Source organism: Rhinolophus sinicus, linkage group LG01 (assembly GCF_036562045.2).
Source record: "Rhinolophus sinicus isolate RSC01 linkage group LG01, ASM3656204v1, whole genome shotgun sequence".
In the NCBI taxonomy this organism is placed as follows: domain Eukaryota; kingdom Metazoa; phylum Chordata; class Mammalia; order Chiroptera; family Rhinolophidae; genus Rhinolophus; species Rhinolophus sinicus.
In genome coordinates, this window is record NC_133751.1 from 3238404 (window position 1) to 3252197 (window position 13794).

Sequence of the window (13794 nt, forward strand, 5' to 3'; positions counted from 1 at the left end):
CCTGGGAGCCAGGGGCGGGGGGCAGGGGCTGTCACTCAGCTTTGTGTTTCCAGGGCCTGGCAAAGGGAAGGGGGCCTGTAAGTGTTTGATAAATAAACACAACAAAGAAATTTTGTCAGAGGCAAGAGACAACCAGCCCATTTATTTTCAACTACTATTGGGAACTTCCTGAATATCTCTGCAGAGATTCCCCAGATTTTGATCCAGCTACTCAGTAGGAGACCCAGAGTGTGTATGCATTTTAATATGGTCCTCAGTGTCTACTAGGGGGCATGGAAACGTTCAGATGGCTGCTCCTAGATTGGTGAGTCCTTTGGAGGACTGTAACCGCCATATGCTCGTGCTTCCATCACCCTGCTGGGTGTGTGCGTGCTACGTGGCTGAAATACCCACGGGGTCACCCCAGGGTGGCGGGTTGTCTATATAAACGCATCAGTAAACCTAAGAATTACGAGGATTAACAGCTAAAAATGAGTGCTTACTGCATCGCGAAGCACTGTGCACGTGTGTGGGGTAAGATTTGCAAACCAGTCACAGGCGTGTTTTCCTCCCATGTTATTTTCTACTCCTCTCCCCCACCCCACACACGCTTCCCCATTCTGATAGCCCAGTCACCCCCCTCACTCTGGAATATTCCTCAGTCTTTCTTTGACTTTTTTGGCCTCGATATTTTTGAAGATGGTGGACCCGTCACAGAGAGCCCCTTACTTGGAGTTGGAATAATGTTGCCTCGTGATTATACCCAACTTGCGCATTTTTGTGCCAGACTCACAGGGGCTGTGTTCGTTTCAGCCTATGGGTGGCATACGACTCCTGTGTGTCCTGTTACTGAGGATGCATTTTAATCCTTTCTGCCAGACTTCTCCACTGTGCTTTTCCCTCTTTATAGTTAATATTTTGTGGGGAGATATTTTGAGATGATGTAAAATCTATCCCTCATCTGCATTTCACCCCCTAATTTTAGCATCTGTTGATGTTTCTTGCCTGATGTTATTTTTATAGTTACTGCCAAATGGAGATTTTTCTCATACCTCCATTCTTTCTTCATTTATATGCAGACTTTCTGGGCAAGAAAAAACTGTTCCGTTATTCTCATTAATTTAGTCATTTATTTGTGTATTGTGGATTCCTACCCCATCCAATGAGTTATAATGAGTTGCCATCGTTTGTGTAAGTTTTGCTGTTCAAAGCCGCCTAGATTTAGCCAGTGGGAGCGTCCAACTGGCTTCCCTGACCTTTGACATGTCCCCTTTATTCTTTGAGTATTTTTTACTTTCTTGCACAACACGATGTTCCAGATTCATCTTGTTCTTTCCCTGCCAGAGCCCTGAAAACAGCCATTTCCCCAAGGAACCGGATTCCTTTTAGAGGAGAATATTGTTTGGAAACCAACCTCTGGGCAGTAAGTGTACTCTCAGGCCCTTCAGTGGGGCTGAAAGGGAAAGAACACACACATTTCTGAATTGTCTAGATCTTTCTATATCTCTGGAAATCCATGAGTTCACACCAGTAGCTCCAATTCTAATCCACTGGTACCGGTTCATTCCATGGCTCCCCCTGCATGTTTGTACCTCCCCTGTCTGATGGTGAGAAACTAGGCCCCCATTGCCTCAGTTTCCCTGTATGTAGCCAATCTCCATCCCCCTTGGGCCTGCATTCCATACTCAGCGTGATGGCCCTGACAGGGTGTACCCAATGGCTTTTTGATGAAGAAAGGAGGGAAAGAAGGAGAGAAAGGGAGGGAAAGAGAGAGGGAAGGAGGGAGGGAGGGAGGGAGGGAGGGAGGGAGGGAGGGCTATAATTGTCTATTTGTCTTTTTTAATTTCTATCAATTTTTGCTTCACGTAGTTTAACACTCTGATATTAGGTGCATAAATTACAGGATTGATTAATTGACTTCTTTATCATTTATAAAATGAACTTCTTTATCTACTGTGAGATCTACTTTGTATTGATATAACTATTCCAGCTTTCTTCTGACAAGTTTTAGCATGGCATATTTTTGCTATCCTTTCACTTATAACTTACTTGTGTTATTATATTTAAAGTGTGCCTCTTGTATATTTGGGTACTGATTTTTAAAATCCAATCTGACACCCTCTGTCTTTTAATCAGGGTATTTAAGTCATTTCCATTTAACGTGATTTTTGATATGGTTAGATTTAAATCTACCATTTTGTTACCCTATTTCTACTTATCCCACCCATGATGTGTTCCCTATTCTCTTTTTCTTCCTTCTTTTGGATTAACTTTTTCTATCATTTTATTTATCGCCTTTGTTGGCTTATTGGCCATAACTTTGTTTTCTTATGTTAGTGGTTGCTTTAGGGTTCATTGTATACACCTTTACCTTATCGTAATCTACCCTCAAGTAATATCATTCCACGGACGTATAATATAAAAACTGACGACATCACGTGGTCCCTTTTCTCCCTTCCCAGTCTTCCAGCTGTGGTTGTCGTACACTTCACTTCTCTGCATGGTGTAAGGCCCACAATGCACTGTTACTATTTTCACTTTAAATAGTCAACTACATTTTTAAAGAAATTTAATTGACATGAAACAAGGCTTTATATTTACCCACATGAGTTTCCACTTATGGTGCCTTTCATGTCACCTGCGGATCCAAGTGTCCATATGGTGTCATTGTCACGCTTGAAGGACGTTAATATTTCCTGCAGTGTAGGTCTGCTGATGCTGGATTCTTTCAGCATTGGTATGTCCAGAAAAGTCTTTATTTTGCCCATTTTGAAATATTTTTGCTGGGTATACAGTTTTATGCGGATAGGGTTTTTTTCTTTCAGTGCTTTAAAGATGTTGGTTCACTATTTCTAGCTTGAATTATTTCCAATGAGAAACCTGCTGTCATTATCTTTGGACATAATATATCTATACATATATTATCTTTATATATGTCCTTATGTCCTTATCTGTACATAATATGTCATTTTTACTCTGGCTGCTTCTAAAAGTTTCTATTACCAGTTTCGTGCAATCTGATTATGATGTATCATGGTGTAGTGTTTATTTATTGTGTGTGTGTGTGTGTGGTGTGTGTGCATGTGTGTGTGTGCGTGTGTGTGGTGTGTGTGTGCATGTGTGTGTGTGTGCGTGTGTGCGCATGTGTGTGGTGTGTGTATGTGTGTGTGTGGTGTGTGTGTGTGGTGTGTGTGGTGTGTGTGGTGTGTGTGCGTGTGTGTGTGCGTGTGTGTATGGTGTGTGTGTGTGGTGTGTGTATGTGTGTGTGTGTGAACACATGCTCATTCACACTTGGGTTCATTTGATGTCTTGAATGTTTGAGTTTACAGTTTTTATTGAAGTTGGAAATTTTTCATCCATTATTTCTTTAAATATTTCTTTCCTGTCCTCTATTTCCTATCCTTCAAGGACTCCAGTCAACATTTATGAGGCCATTTGAAATTGTCCCTGAGATTACAGTCCCAGAGATCAATTTTTTTCTCTGTGTTTCATTTGGATACTTTCTATTGCTATTTCTAGTTCACTAACCTTTTTTTCTGTATTGTCTAATAATCATATTTAAATGTAAATGATTTCAGTACCCTGGTTAAAAGGCAGAGGATGTCAGATTAGATTTTAAAAATCAGTACCCAAATATACAAGAGACACACTTTAAATATAATGACACGTAAGTTCCAAGTGAAAGGATAGCAAAAATACACCATGCTAAAACTTGTCAGAAGAAAGCGGGAGTAGTTATATTAACACAAAGTGATTGTTAGTCAGGTCTCAAAATGCCTACATTCGCCCCAATACCCACCATCATGGAAGAAGTTATGGTGGAGGGGACGTTGGAATGGGAAGAGCCAGACCTGCATCTTGCGTTCAGTGTATACTTGGTCACGTTTTTCTACAATTTGCCATAGGAAGATGTTTGTGACTCAGAAATGGCCTGTACGTGTGAGGGGCCTGGAGTCTCAGCTTCGTGGGTTTCACAGTGAATCTACCTCGTCTGTTTCACTCATTCATAGTGAACAACCTGGTCACAACCTATTATGTGACTGTCGTCATAACGAGTCACACCCGCCATGAGACAGCCTTTCCTTTGCCCAGGTGTCTGGACGAGAGGCTGGGGGGCCTCTGACTCGCTGGCTGAACGAGGAGCCATCCCTTCTGACTCTCCACGTTTTGGGTGGAAAAGATGATATGTCATTAAAATGGCAGACACACTAGACCTGTTTTTCTCTCTCATGTGACAGAAACATTGGGAAATCAGGGTGAAACCTTAATTCGTGCCACTAGAGACAGAAATTCGGTGTGTGGGCTCAGTAATGGAAAGGCGGTTTTCATGCGCCTTCAAGTTGCGTCTCCACCTCGAGTTCATAGAGCTTATGGAGAACCAGTTTCTGTCCACAAAATCCAAGCCCAAGACAGATTACTGACCAGTGTGTAGTGTTCGATGTCACTTTTGTCTGACTTCTCAGTAAAGGAAAAGAGGAGAAAGTGCCAAATACCCTACTAGCCCTTTCATTTAAAATAAACCAATTTGCACCGAGTGTTGCTGTGTCTCTAAGAGGGGTGGGCGCTCCTGCTAGCGCCTGCACACGCATGCAGTTGTAGAGACATCCGGGGAATGTTCCCTGATGTTTTTGCTCGGAATAGTTGAAAATGACTGTAGCTACTACTAAGGGAAGGCTTTTCACAACTCAGGCGCTAAAGCTGTTTTCTGGGAAACCTGTGTTTGTGGGTCCAAAGTGTACCAGTTGGAAGAGTTCCAGAGCTCAGGAGCAGTCTGACAATTTATCCAACTTGGGAAACCTTGTTCTTTGAAATAACCGTATTTCTGAGGCCGATGCTAGGACACAGCACCAGGGACGTATTATGTCCCCAGGAAGTGGTGTGTTTTGTTTTTTAACACACAGAAGGCAAGGCCATATTACCATTTTTGTGGGCCCTAGACACTGTATATATATTGATTCTATTTTACAACTACATTGACATAAAGAAAAATATAACCCAGGCTGGATTTTAAAAATTAGAATACTTTCACCGACCCTAAAAGCTCATTTTCTTCCTCCTGATTTTTCAAGAAAATAAAATATTCCTGTGGTCCCTAAAAAAACATTTTTGTGGTTCCCTGAAAGTACCATAGGCCCTAAACACTGTGTTTAATGGATAGGTTGGCCCTGATTAAAGGGAGAAATGAGGCAGACAACTGCACGCCAGCCAAGAAAAACAGATCCCCAGAGGGAGAGCCGCAAGCTGGGGCTTCCTGAGCTCTGCTAGAAAAGTTACTCAGTGAATGACAACCTCCCAACATTCATGTTCGTTCTGAAGCCTGATAACCAAGTTGAGGAATTCTATTTTCTTTTTTTTAATTCTTTAAAAAATAAATAGACAGTGCTTTCCTGTGTGATACACGATGAATCAGGTGCCGGGGAGATTTCCTACTTGGAGTTTTAACCAGACATGCTTTCTGATGAATTACCAGACCCATAAGAAGGAGGGGGATTTTCCGAGCCCCCTCCCCCTCCCACCCCTAAGAAGCTAACAGAACTGGTGAGCTGGGGAGTGTGGGCCGCCTGAGGGCGGACGCTCCTGGCATCACTGTGTAGGAACGCTGAGCTGTGGCTCTGTGCCAAGGTGGGGAACCTGAACGTGGCTTTGACATTGAGCGGGGACTCTGGGGTGGGGGCTGACGTAGTGTGCAGACAGGTGTTACCATCACCAGACTGTGCTCCTAGAAAGTTTGCCATGTGGGTCCTTGGCTGGTGTCTGGGAACCTGGACTTGGGGAGGGTTCTCACCATTCCCTGATGAGGGTGGCTCACTGTGCCTGAGCTGTTTGCACCAGCAACATGGTTTATGGTGAACACTTGCTCTCCTGAGTCTGGAATTTGGAAGCATGCCAGGCAGAAGGTGTCTGGGCTGTGTCATTGCAAAGGTGCCCGCTTGTTCCCAACGGGTGTGGCAGCATCGGGTAGGCCAGATCGATATTAAAATCACCATGGGAACTGTTGAGACTCCCAGGCGTCATCTCCACGACGGTCCCAAGCTGGAGGCGACCTGATGCCCATGGCTAGCAGGAGAAGAGTGTGTGTCCACACCAGGGGCCGCTACACAGTGGTGAGGACGCATCAGCTACAGCTCCACACAACACTGGGGACCCACACCTGGCCAGACACACAGACACACAGAAGAGAACAGACCAGATCCAGCTTATATATAAACAATAGCAGGGCCAGCCCAGTGGCTCAGGTGGTTAGAGCGCTGTGCTCCTAACACCGAGGACCGACTGCCTCAGCTGGGAAGAGCACAAGGCTCATAACACCAGCACGGGCCAAGGAGCTGTGTCCTACACAACTAGACTGAGAAACAACGGCTTGAACCCGAGTTGGGGGAGTGGGAGGGGTGGGGGGGACAGAAGAAGGGGGAAAGAAAAAAACCAGGACCTAGGCTGTGAGAAGTCATGATCTGGTTATGTTTGGAGGGGTGAGGGGTAGTGGCTGGAAGGAAGGGAGTCTGCAGGGTCCTGGGTGCTGGTCATGTTTTGATTCCTAATCTGGGTTGCAGGGGTGAGGTCCATTGGTGAAAGCTCAGGACGCTGAACGCATGATGTGTGCACTTTCATTTGTGTACATTCTACTTTGGTAACCATCCAAAAAGTAAAAATAAAGTACGCCATGCGGGGGCCCTGTGCAGACCAATCAGAAGGCCTGGGAACCCCAGGCAGTAGCGGGCTCTGCTATCTCTTCGGATGGCTCTACTGGACCTTACCGCGCAGCCAAGGTTGAGAACGTCTGCCCGAGAGCAGCGCCTCACAGATTCCTGAGAATGCAACTCGCCTGGGCATTCTGTGAAAACACAGGCTGTGCCTTCCCAGGTCTGTGCGGGGCCCAGGATTCTGCCTTCTGGTTCTCCCAAGAACGCCTTCCTTGTGAAGCCCACGCCTCCGACACAGGACCACACTCGGAGCAGCAGCTTTAAACCATTTCCTTTTTGTCCCCAAGAGAGCCTGGGAACCTGCATTTTTAACACGCACCCGGGGGATTCTTAGGGATTCTTAGGCAGGTTCCATAGAATTCCTTGGAATTCACTGTTTTTCTTCAACTGAGAAAGCTGGCTTAAGGAATTTCAGAAGCTGCTTTTCTAAAAAACTAATTTTAAAAACGATGGGAGCAGAAATTGGCCAGGGCAGGGAGCACATTCCACCCTGGGCGGCGGCCCCTCTGTGGGCACCGCTTCGATTTGCCTGGGCGACAGTGGGGGTGGGTGAGTGGAAACCAGGACCCAGAGACACCTCCTCGGCTCAAGAAAGATTCCACAGAGCTCCCGAGATCATAGGACCAGCTGGAGACACAACCGGAACCTCCTCGCATGTGTCTAGGCCGGGTCTGGAGCTCAGGGACCAGGGAGCGCTTGCCACTCTGCTCCAGGGCCGAGTCTCTAGTCCGATTTTCCTTCCGATTTCCTCACCAAAGACAACTGGACACAAACTGAAACACTCAGTGGACGGGACGTGGTGTGCAGTTGGAGAACAAGAGCCCTGGGCACTGCAGTCGGGTCTTCAGGCCCAGGTGGGTCCACACAAAGATGCTCGAGAGCTTGCAGGTGTGACAGAATCGCTCACACGTTGCAGATGTGCCCAGAGCCCGTGAGCAGAGACAGGGGTGTGGTGGGAAAGCTCTCCCAGCCCTTGTCTCCCTCCTTAGCTGGAGGCCCCATTAATGAAGCTCCCGGCCTCCTGGGCCCCTTCCTTACCTTTCCCATGCTGCCCCTGGGAAGGGGACGTGGCTCTCTGAGCAGCCGAGTCTGAGGAACGGTGTGCGTGATTGGAAGGAGCTGCCTGCAGGATGTGGGGCTGCCCGCCAGGCCTGCCTGGGTTTGGGTGCCTGGATCTACCCGATTTGGGGGGGCTCAGCATTAACAAACCAACTGGGCTAAGAGACCTCGGGCCACGTCCTCAGTTTAGCTCACCAGCACTAAAGGTGACAGTCTGCACTTTTGTTTACTCATTACTTCACTCCCAACTTAGCACCCCGGTCAGAAAGAGGGGTGCTATTTGGGGGCAGCACTCACAGATCCCAATATAAGGTGCAAACAAAAGGGGACAGTGTCCCACTTTTTTTTTTTAACAGGACTTTATTGGGGAACAGTGTGTACTTCCAGGACTTTTTTTTTTTTTTTTCCCAAGTCAAGTTGTCCTTTCAGTCTTAGTTGTGGAGGACGCAGCTCAGTTCCAGGTCCAGTTGCGGTTGCTAGTTGCAGGGGGCGCACCATCCCTTGTGGGAGTCGAACCGGCAACCTTGTGGTTGAGAGCCCACTGGCCCATGTGGGAATCGAACCGGCAGCCTTCGGAGTTAGGAGCACGGAGCTCCGACCGCCTGATCCACCGGGCCGGCCCTCAGTGTCCCACTTTTTTACAAGATAGTTTCCAGGAATTTCAGTCTGGTAAGGTAGCCTTTGCTCCCTGACCACTATTTAGACCAGCTCACAAAGTAGACGGTTTGCAGATTTAGAAAACAGCACAGACCCCTCAGTGGCAGCTGACTCCGATGAGCTGCCAGCCCACACCTGTGGTTTCTGCAGTCCAGACGGCAGCTGGGCGCTGCAGATGTCTCCTCCCCCCGCAGAATTCCATCCACCCGCCCTCCAAGCTGCTCTCACCCTACATTTCCATGAAGTATGTCACCTCACCCATGGGTGAGCCCTGCCAGGTGTCCCGGTTCCTTCCTGTCTCACTCTGCCAGATTCCTTAGCAGGTGCCAGTGAGCCCTCCACCTCCTCATGTCTCATGGCAATGCCCCACCTCCACCCCCAGGCCCATCCCCACGCCCATCCCTACGCCAGTCAGAAGCATCCACTGCAAAGTGTCCTGGGACAGGACTTTTCACATTTTAACGTGCCCTGAGATTCCCCAGGCTCTTGTTAAAACACAGGTTTTGATTCCACAGGCCTGGGGCATTTCTAACAAGCTCCCAGGTGGTGCTGAAGCCACTGGTACCAAACCACTCTAAATAGTGAAGCTCTAGTGATAAACAAATGTGACGGAGCCGCTTCTGTGCCCAGTCCTTGGATAGTTAGTTCCCCTTCGGATAAAACCAGACTCTTTACAAGTCACTTTGATGAGGCTCTGCCTTCATGTGCGAACTCATTCAATCAGGCCCCACCAGACACGTGAATATCTCACCAGATGTACGCAGAACCTCCGAGCACAGCCTGCTCTCATTTCCTGGCCTTTGAACACGCCATCTAGACTGGCTGTCCCTCCCACCCTCACTTCCTCTTCAACTTTGTTTGTTGCTACTTACACTTAAGACCCAGGTCAACCTTTCCCTGGCCCACAACTGCCCCGTAACAGAGTCGGGGCTGTCTTTCTCTGTGCCCCCACACTTTGTGAAGTGGCTCCCGTTAACCCTTACCACATTGCTTGGTAACTGATGGCTTGGGGTACCTTTGTCCATCCTACTAGATTGTGAGCCCCTTGTGTAGGCTTTAGCCAGGTCTCCGCAAGGAACAAGAATTTGCTCCCTGCTGATTTATTTGGGAAAGTGATCCAGGGAGCAGGTGGGAGCTGGGAAGAGCAAGACAGGGCAGAAGGGGCCACCCAGCAGGGAGGTATTGTGTACTGGGGGCCTCCTCCTGCTGGGACCCTCTGCGGACAGTCAGGTGGGGCGGGGTGTGCCTCTGAGCAGGGAGACACCAAAGGGAGTGCTTGCCCTCCACCTCCTGTCACCACTGGCCAAGGCTTGTCCCAGGGCATGTTGACGGTCTGTCATTTCAAGATTTCCATATGTTCCAGAATGGTTGTGGCAGTCCCAGGCAGAGGCAACAGAGAAACCCAGGGCAGAGATGCCTGGTGCCGCTGAGACAAAGTGCTACCAGGCTCCACCTGGGCACAGCTGGTGCCAGAGCGGGGCTGAGGTGAGAAGCAGGTCAGGAGGACAGGAGGTGGGGCCCGAGTCACCTGACACGAGGCAGGGATGCGACTCTTCAGGCGTGGTCCAGGGCGGGGACAGCAGCACGTGGCACAGAGCCGGCAGCCGGCTGTGAGCCCAAGGGATGCTGAACAAAGGAATGAAGGAAGGAATGAACGAATGAATGAAAACAGCCTCATTTTCATTGTGTCTGGTTGTCAGAACGATAACCCAAGAAATAATCCAGGTAATCGCCATGGCCGCTTGGAGACCAGCCTCCAGAAGGAGGCCGAGGACCCAGGCCGCGGCTGGCGAGTGTCCACTGCTGCCGTGCCGCCGCCAGCGCTGACACCCACTTCTGGAACGAAGCCTTGGAAGCCGTGCTGCTGTCGAGCAGATGTGCAGACAAAATCAAAGCTGGAAGAATAGCGACTAGATAGTGGGCAAAGCCAAAATTAAACAGAAAAAACCCTTAGTGGGCGCAGGAAAACCAAGATCTCTGCAAGAACTACTTAGGCACTGGGTCGGAAGTTAGGGTCGGTGAACGGAGACGCTAGAATCCCACTGACCCGTCTGTGTCAGGGCGTTAAGAACCACTTCCAAAAATGTGTGGGGAACACGGTGCTGGTGGAAGTCGGGAGGACGGCTGGGGTGGCAGCTCGAAGGGGCGAGAAGACGATGTGAATGCAGTAGGTGTGGGGGGTCAGATGCTGACTAAAGAGAAAGGAGAGCAAACATGGACTTTTCTTTTTTCCTTTAAAAACCTGGAAATATGAATATGTGAAACAAAAATGACTTCCACGCAGTTTTACTTTGAAGACCTTTGTCATAGCATTGTCCTCTGACCCCCAGCCAGCATTCCATGGTTTCCCTCCTCTCCTGGGGTGACAAGAGAACATTCAGCATCCCTGAGGCTCTAGGACAATGTGTGCAAAGCTAGGAGGTCCCAGGCAACCCCTTCATCGGCAAATGTCTGCTCCTACCTGAATTTTATTTTTCATAATAACCCAGATGCTTTGGTTTTCAAGTTTGCTTCTTTTTCTGAACCTCTAGTTGTGGTTCGCTTCTTATAAAGGACATGAGCAAAGTATACTAAATATAGAGCAGAACAGTTAAAAACCTAAGAACTGAACTGAAACCACTGGGGAGCAGGCCCTTGAGATGGACAGTTGTTGGACTTCCCTCTGAGGCAAGCGGCAGCTGGGGAAATGGCCGTGGTGGCCTAACTCAGTCACATCTTAGGTTAAACAGGGAGACGGACCTGAGCGGACAGCAAAGGGGGAAGCCACTGCAGACTTAACTGAAGGGTCCTGGGTGAAAAACAAAGTCTTCTGTGTTTTTAAAGGACCAAAAATGTTTTTCAAATGAATCATCTTTATATGGGACCTTATTAAAAGCTGAAGGTACATGATTAAAATTAACTGAGAGAAATTCCTCCCAACATTTGTTAAATCATCAGCCAATCTCTTTTTTTAAGTTGTGGTAGAATACACATACCATAAAGTTGACCATTTGAACCATTTTAAAGTGTGCAATTCAGTGACCTTTAGTGCCCTCAAAATGTTGTGTGGCCATCACCACCGTCCAGTTCCAGAATATTTTCATCACCCTGCAAAGCAATGCTGTCCCCATCAGCAGTTACCCCCACCCCCGGCAGCCGCTCACCTGCTTGCTGTGGGTTTGCCTGTCCTGGACGTTTGGTAGAAATGGAAGCTACGGTCTCTGGGCTGGTCCCAGGCTGCAGGACAAAGGACAGGAGGCAGCTGCCACCACGTCTGGCTCCCTCAGCTTCTCAGGACAGAGCTCATGAAATATGACGGGTGGACCAATAAGAGTAGCAGGTCTGCCCTTGGCCACGCACACAGGACAGCTCCTCTAATGGCCTCCTCGGGCGGCCACCGGTCTGTGACACTCATTTGTCACTCTCGGCACTGATTGGCCCAGCTTTCCCATCCTAAAAGAATGTTCCCTGTGTCACTTCCTCTCTCTAGAATCTTCAAATCTTATAAACCCAGCACAGGAAGGCTCTCCCATGTGTATTCTCTACATGGTTGGGAGAGAGGAACTCCGGTTGCTCACGTCATTTATCTGGACCTCACAGAGGGAACCCTTGTGGAGACGAGACGGAGAGAGAGAGGAAGCCCTTTCTCTGTCCACAGTGGCCCCAGCCCTCGAAGCCGCAGTGTCCGGGACACCCACCCTGCAGCTGCGAATAGGTGGACGTGGGTGGGACGCGGGCAGGAGGCCTTGGGGACATGGCACACAGAGCAGGACAACCCACCACCGCCTGCCCCTCAGAAGGGCACATTTCCACACTAAACACACCTGTGGCAACAACGGAACGGCACGTAGACAGACAACATCTTTCTCCTGTTCCTTCAATTTTGCACCACTTTGTAGATCAATTTTTTTTTAAACAGACAAGTAATTTTAAAAAGACCATTTCCTCCCCAAGTGAGTTGGGTCACTGCACTTGAATAAAGGGCTGTGAACAACCGATTCTGCCCTCAGGAGCTGCCTGGTGGGGCCCACGGTGGGGCCCGGGCACTTTTTATTTCTTACCTCAGAGCAGCTTTGATGATTTTTTAAAAATGAATATGTATGGTTTTATTATTGAAGCAAATAATGCCACCCAGCCCTTTCCAACAGCTGGGGCCTAACCAGCGAATGATTCCCAAAGGCGTACGTACGTCATGAACTGACATCTGAGAAACACGCGCGCGGACCAAGGCTTGGCCACTCTGTGGTCACCTGTCTCGACAAGTCTGTTCTCAGCTAGGAAGGGGGTTATTTGAGGAGCGAGCACTTGTGGCCCCTTAGCTGTGTTGGGAACAATCGTTGGGCCTCCATACGTTCCGGGATTCTCTGGACTTGCGCTTCCTACCGCGAAACAGGGATAAGAACCACCTGTTTTACCCACTTCCCCGCATTATCCTGAGGGCTGAGATCAAAAGGTGGCCGTATCTCACTTCCCTTTACATTTTCAATCCCCTTTAAAGTTTTTACCTACTGGTTAGTTTAAGGTCGATTGAACTGAGTAAAATGCTCTGTGGTCTCAGCTGGTGACTTTCCTGGGGATTCTGTATCTTGGATTCTGTTCCATGAAGCAGTTCAGCCGAGAGGTCTTTGGGGTCACAAACAACATTGCCAGGCGGAGGGGTTTCTGTGGGGGCCCTGAGTGTCCCCAGCCCGACACCCCCTTTTCTGAATGTTTGCACGCATTTCTGAGATCATGCAGTTGGTGTAAATGCAGACCAGTTTCCCTGATGTCACCCGTTATTCCTCGCACATTCATTTCCTGGTTTCCCTTCGAAGGGTCTGTTCAATGTAACAGTCTCACTTCCACCCTCTCCCCACTCATCTGATCTCCATGGCCTGAAACGTGGCTTCTGCTCCTTGGTAACCAAGGACACCAAGCTATCCCTTCCTGCCCCAGAGTAAGGGGGGCAGGTACCCCGGAAATCACCTGGTCTTCTTCTTTCCTTTTCCTGTGGGGACACCCTGAGACCCCGTGTCAGTGAAGCTTGGCTGTGCATTGGAAAGGCTGCTGGTGTGTTCTCTGCTGTATTCCTAGAAGTGTGGGGGCAGGGCAGTTCCCAAGGTACTTTGTCCCCCTCTTGCTGGACACAGAAGTATGGCCTTAAAACAACACATGCATTTCAAACGCACATGAGGCCTGACCATAATATGCTCACACAAACAGCAAGGGAGGGGTTAAGAGGGACCCTTTCCTCCCCTGGGACCCACCAGTTACCTTCTTGCTGTCATCTGGGGTAAAGCCTGGAGGGTGAGGGTCTGGGCTGCTTCCCTCCTCAGAGTTCCTGGCTTCATCTATGTGACCCCTTGACTCAAGGAGAACCAATGGACTGGACGGGGAAGGAAACCTGGGGTCCCAGGTGGTGTCCCCCTGCTCTGCTGTC